Genomic DNA, 6979 nt, shown 5'->3' on the forward strand with positions numbered 1-6979 from the left:
CCAACAGGGTTTAGGCTTTTGGGCTCTCAGAAGTAGCCTAAGAAGGAGTCAAGCCACAAGGCAATCAGGATGGTCCATTTCCTGTTTCCTGTAAGATGTAGGACTCTCAGCTACTTCCCTAGCACCAAGTCTGCCTGCATGCTGCCATGTCCCACTATGATGATAATGGACTGAACCTCTGAACTGCAAGCAAGCCACCTCAATTAAATGCTTTCCTTTATAAGAGGTGCAGTGGTCAGGGTGTCTCTTCACAGAAATAGAAGCCCTAACAAGACACACATTGACTGCTTTATCCACTGATCTCTCAGCTCCTCATCCCTTTGTGGGACAAGGTATCAGATAAGCCCAAGTGAGCTTTGAGTTTCTGATCATCTTGCTTCTACCTCCCAAGTGCTGGGATTACAAGAATGTGCCATTGTGGCCTGGGTTCTCTATTTTTCAACCACTACAAGTGATTGAAGCCACAACCTCATGCACGCTAGGTTGGTGCTATGCCATTGAGTTAGATCCTCCATCCTCACTGAGAGTTCTAAGGACAATGTCTGCAAGCCCGACTCAGGCCAGTGTCAGAATCATTGTCACTGTGTGCTGATAAGCAAGCCATCGGACACAACAAGGCAGCACTTGAAAGTGCGCCTTGTTATTGGTGTCTATTAAATGAAGCCACCAGATCATTTGTGTTCACACATTAGTCGGCTATGTCTGCCATAACAAATCACCACCAACGGCAAAGCTTAAATAACCAAAATTTATTTTCTGGCAGCTCTGGAGAGCTGAAGTAGGAGATCGAAGTATGAGGTTGTCAGTTTTTTTCCAGAGCCTTCTCTTCTGAGTTGTCAGTGGCCACCTTGTTCAGGTGTTTTCACATATGCTTCCTTCAGTATATTTCTGGGTCCTCCTATCTTATGGGGATACTGGTCGACTGTATTGGGCGAGGACCATCCAAATGATCTCATTGTGGCATTAATTAAAGAAGCTATCTCCACACAGTTGCATTCTGGGGTCCTGTGGGTGAGGGGATGACTCTATGACTTCAGAAAGAGCACACTTTCAGAGCATCTCATTATCCCAAGTGCTACTGATTTCCCTGTCCTTGAGGATGGTCACACTTTTCCACGTGTGTTTAGAATGTGGTTCAACATGCCTCTGGCCACATAAAGGACAGCATGGGTTCTGCACATGTATTTACACTTGTAATGAGCTGTTCATACACAGAGGGAGGTTAAGAGAGGGCAATCCACCTGCAGTCACAAGCCCAGAGACAGACAACACTAGGGCAGACCCCAAGGCAGGCCGGGGTCTTCACAGACCTCAGTCTGTGAAGCCTGTGTCGGGCTGTTCTTTTTTTTTTTTTTTTTTTTTTTTTTTTTTTTTTTTTTTTTTTTTTTTTTTTTTTTTTTTTTTTTTTTTTTTTGTCGGGCTGTTCTTACAGCCATGGCTGTTCTTCCCCTTCTGCCTCTCTCCTCTTTAGAATTCCACAGGAAACCATGCTTTCATAATAGAATCCTTTTCCTTGCTCCAGACATCAATGATGAATCATACAGCCGCTGAGCAAAACAGCCCCACAGACCTCCCACATCACCCTGGTCCTGAAAAGCTTCCTCCAAGACGGTTGAGCCCTGGTGGCTACAAGAAGAGCTAGGAAAAGCAGGGGTCTTGGAGCATGGGTAAGACCATGTTGCACCACTTATACAATTCCTTTGTTACATGGGTACAACATATGCAGCATCTCTTCCTGTAGTTTGCAATCTCAACACCAGGTGGAGAAGTGAACCCCACGAAGGAGACAAGTTCCTGAAGGAAGTCAGCCAGGCTTCTGCCACCACAGGGACTCCTAGAGCCAGAAAACAGTAAGGTAGGTAGGGCAGTCTGAGGTCAAAGTCCAATGCGCCAAGCAGATCTGCAACCCCCTGCCTCCAGTGTACGTCCGCATCCACCCTGCTCCGGAGCCAAAGAGAAGACAGAAGAGGCAACCGTGTCTACAGTGTTATCACTCATGTGCACTCAGTAGCATCCTCTCACCTCGGCAACACTTCGGACAGACGTGCCCTTTGGATGGAGATTTCAAAGGAAAGCCCTTTGGACGGAGATTTCAAAGGAAAACCCATAAGCAAATCTAGGCTTAGGTGGGGTTGGAGGGAAAGCTAAAATGCTTACAAGGGAAGTTTAGTGATCAAACCTGCCCCAGCTCCTCCTTTAATTCTCAAAAACGGTGGCTGTGCACAGCCCAGGTGCAGGCTGTGGGTTGCCCTCTCTCAGGAGCCTTGCTGCGCTGGGCACCCCTCTTGAAACCTGCAGCATCTTTCAGACATCTGAACACTTATGCCTTTGGGAACCTCAGTGCTCTGAACCACACTCGGAGCACTCAGTGCACTCCATTTCAAAGAACAGCAGTTTGGGCAATGCTAGTTCCTGGGGCTGGTTTTGTTTAACTGGTTGTGGGTGAGGTTTGGTGGTGTTGGGGGGGGGTTCTTTTTAATATAAATGGCAGAAGGACCAGGAATACAGGTCTGTAGGTGGGCACTTGTCTGGCATGCTTGAAGCCCTGGGTTCAACCTCTGGCACTGAAAAACACAAAACTGGGGGGGGGGGGGAGAGTCGGGGGGAACACCCAGAAAACTACAAAGACAAAATTAATTGTAAAAGTAGCTGTTTAAAATGTGGAAAGAAATCCCCATAGTTTACAAATAGCTGATAGACATAGCAAACTATAAAAAACCCATACAAATAATAATAGTTGCATTAACTTCCTGACTTCCTGACATGCCTCTATAATTAATTTCTATACTTTTGGCTATATACTCTTTGCATTACTTCATGTAGCAATAACTTTGTCATCCATGTTGGATAGACAAAATAAAAAGTTCATCTTTGCTTTTACTAGTCTTGTTTTCTTTGTTTGTTTGTTTGTTTGTTTTGACACCAAATCTTGCTCTGTAGCTCTGGCTAACTTTGAACTTGCAATCTTTCTGTCTCAGCCTCCTGAGTGCTGGGGTTACAAAGTGTGTGGCACTGTGCCTGGGCAGATTTTGTGGAAGCCTAAATTACATTTTAAGTCTTAATTACTGTGTCTAAAAGATCCACGAAACAAAAATCCCTGATCTGCAACCCCCTTGCCCAAGAACAGAGAGTACCTGAGATGCTGGAGGCCTTTGTTTAGGGGAGATAACAAGTCACAGGTTCTCACTCCTTTGACCCTACTAACTAGACGTGCTTGATCGCGTGTGGGCAGGAGGTTCACTGGGAGGAAATACATCAGGATGCTTGCCCCTAATTAGACCTGATGGGAAATACTTTAAGCCCCTGCAAACCTTGACTCGGGTCCATTTCCTGGGAACCTGGTTATGGACCTGGCCAGAAACCCTCTGCCTGGTCAATATTTAATTAAAGCTTGCTTCAAATTTGGCTTTAAACTGTGGTAGTGGTCTTATTCTTGACCAGAGGGGTTAACAGTTTCTACTAATCTTCCATGTTCTCCCGTTTCTCCCCTACACCCCACATACTTTCTAGGCCCAACACACAGGCCGCTTTCGTGTTTGTCATCCAGGCTCGAACACTATACCTTTGAGTCAGGACATGGGTAAATGAGCAGTGACAGCCTTGTATGCCTCAAAACCACTCCTCCAGCAGGGCCAGGGAGGAAAACCCTTTCAATCACCAAAGAGACTTTGAGCAACACAAACATATATGCCCCTGAACCCAAACTGACTATTCTTCAACTCATTCCGCAGGGCTTATTCCCAAAATGTCCAGGTCTGCCTAACACTGGGACAAGATTTGAAGGAGCAAGGCAGAGTGAGACTAAGAAGCAATTTTAGCCGATTAAGGAAAAATTTTTTTATTGCTTGTGATTTTCCCAGTTGTGCAAACTAATCAAAAACCTATGACTGCGTGAACTGCTAGGTTTCTTGAAGCCCCTAGAAGGGACCTTCGAACGGAGGAGTGGGATGCTTAAGTTTCCTTTGCTTCAGGGTAAACATCCCTTTGCTTCTGGAAGGCAGGCGGGCAGATGGTGGTCTGAATCCTGACCTTGCTATTTAGCAGCTATGCTGGGAGGAAGTGAAAATTAGCGCTTTTGAAAAATCCATTTCTGCAGCTCTGTGTTAGAAATGATGACAGTCTGTATTTCTTTGGAGCCCGTGTGAAGACTGAGAACATGTACAGAAAAAGCCTAGCAGAGCGCCTGGCGCACACCCACCCAGCAAAGGGCAGCGCAGAATCATCAGCACAGATGCAAATGTGCTTCTGGAGGTAGGTTGTTGTCTGTACCCCACCCCCACCCCACCTCTGCTTCTACTACAGGGAGCCAAGTCTCCTTAGAGTGCTCACACAGGATAGCAAGATTGCAGTGGAATCCTGGTATTGCCCAGTGCTTCCAAAACCATGGCAAGCCAGGTGTGGTGGCATGTGTCCATTGTCCCAGAACCTAGGAGCCTGAGACAGGAGGATAGGCATGCATGGGGACATAGCTCTGACTCCAACAGCTAAGTGGGGGAGGAAAGGGATGCCTAACACATATGGGGGCCTTACTAACTCCAGTCATCCTGGAGTTCAGCACAAGGCTTGGTGAACCTGCTCCTCCCCCTGTTAACCAAGACTTTGCCATTCATCCTATGGGTTTAAGGGTGTGTGAGATACAGCATTTGAACAATGCTCAGGTCCTCCCCAGTCACCTCTGCGTGAGTCTCACCTGGAGAAAATGTTCCAAGAAAAGGATCAAAGATCAGCTGCTTTACAATAGGCAAAGATAACAAGGTAGGAGTGGAAGAAATAATTTACAGAGAGGAACAGCATCCAAGGCAGTGTTACAGGATCTTGTCAGATGTGAAGACAACCCAGGGAGCCACTGGTGATATGCCTGGAGCCCACTGTGGTCAGAACCTACAGAGCACTTGGGGGCTGGTAAAGGAAGGACAGTGTCACCAAGAGATAAGATCTTGGTCTCTAGTTTAAAATGGACTCAATCCAGTTCAAATCAAAGTTCAATCCAGTTGCCAACAACATAGGAAGGTTTCTGCCTGTAATATCAGTACTTACAAACGGCTAAAGCAGAAGGAATGACTCAAATTTGAGGCTAGCCTGAGCTAAACTGACTTTGTCTAAAGGAACAAATCATACCTGCCCCCCAGCCAACCCACCCCTCAAAATAAGAATGCATATTTCCTGATAAAATTCAAGTGCACAACACACACTTTTTATTGTATGCATTTAAAGTATACAACATGTGTGTGTGTGTTATTGTGTATACACATGCGTGGGAGGACCTGCATATGTGTGAATGTGGGTGTGTGGAAGCTAGATGTCAATGTTGTACATTGGGTGTCTCCCTTAATCTCTTTTCCACCTTGTTATTTGAAACAAGGTCTCTCGCTAAACCTGAAGCTTGTCAGTTGGCTAGACTGGCTGACCAGCAAGCTCTGAGGATCCTCCTGTCTTGGCACCCCCACCTAGAACTGGGATTACTGCACCCAGCTTTTTAGGTGGGTGTTGGGGATGCAAACATGGACTCATCTACTCAATCCCCATATAATGTGACTTTTTATATGGACAGGACATATTCTCTTAATTGTGTCTTCTGATGTTTAGAAATTCCTAATTTCAAGACAAGAGTGTAGCTCAGAGGTGCACTTGTGTGTGAAGTCCTGGACCCAATCTCCAGACATACACACACACACACACACACACACACACACACACATCAACATTCTGAACATCAATATACTCTAAGTTACCAACCTTACCATTTAGGTTAGTACCGTAAAGATCATAAGTCTTTGTCTACTTCAAGATCAAATTTGCTCTTAACTTAGCAGTTTTGATGTTTTTTTTTTCTTTTAATGTCACATTTCCATCTATCTTCTGCTAGAATTTATTTTGTTCGTCTTTGGTATTCATCAGCAAGTCAAAAAGACAACATTCCCAAAGTAAAAGGGTGATCCTCCCAGTTACAGAGACATTGGCATTTTGAATCAACAAAAGATTGTATCCAGAGAAGTTAACTTCTACCAGCCAATAAAATTAATCCAAGTTGAGCATGTTGAACCAAATTTCAAAACACTCCCGTTTTGGATTGAATTAGGAATTGAAAGTGAAACCCACAAACTCACATTTTGAACACTTAGTCCCCAGCTGGTGCCTGCTATTTGGAGAGGTGGTGGGAGCTTTGGGAAAAGGGGTCTAGTTGGGGGGAGTGAGCCACTGAGAGGCTTGTTTTGGAAGGTCACTCATGGTCCCCAGTCTTGTCCTCTTTTTCTGTTTCCTGTTAGCCATGAGGTAAGGACCCTTCTCCATCAGAGGCTCCATACTGTTCTTCCTCACACCAGGCTCAATATCAAGAACTATGGACTGAAATCTCTTAAAGTGTGAGATTGAATAAGCCCTTATCAGTAAGTTAGTTGGGTCACAGCTACACTACATGAAAACAACCAGTATGGTTCCAGACTTTCATTTTGGGGGTGTTGACCTAATATCACAAGTGAAAAATTTCACATTGCGTAACTTTGTTTAGTGCACAAAATTATTTAAAATACTGTGTAACAGTAGAAGTTAGGCATGATGGGGCACAATTGTAATTCCAGCCAGGGCATTCAAGAGGCTGAAGCAGGAGAATCATAAATTCAAGGTCAGCCTGAGCTACCAGGGAGAAGTTTGTCAGCTTGGCTACATAATGAAACTCCATCTTGAGTAAAGATGAAATAAGAGTGGAGTGTGTGACTCAGTGGGACATCTTTGCTTAGATACACGCAGCCCTTGGTTCAGGCCACAGCCTGAAAAGAAAAAAGAAGAAACAAGAAAGTTTATTTAGAAAATCATCATCAGGCCCACATGGTAGTGGCGGCACACGCCTTTAGTTCCAGTACTCAGGGAGGCAGAGGCAAGAGAATCTCTAAGTCCAAGGCCAGCCTGGTCTCCAGAGCAAGTTCCAGGACAGGCAGGGCTATGCAAAGAAACCCTATCTTGAAAAATCATAAATAAATAG

Source organism: Alexandromys fortis, unplaced genomic scaffold, assembly GCF_014885135.2.
Source record: "Alexandromys fortis isolate MF-2015 unplaced genomic scaffold, M_Fortis_MF-2015_v1.1 scaffold_79, whole genome shotgun sequence".
Lineage (NCBI taxonomy): Eukaryota > Metazoa > Chordata > Mammalia > Rodentia > Cricetidae > Alexandromys > Alexandromys fortis.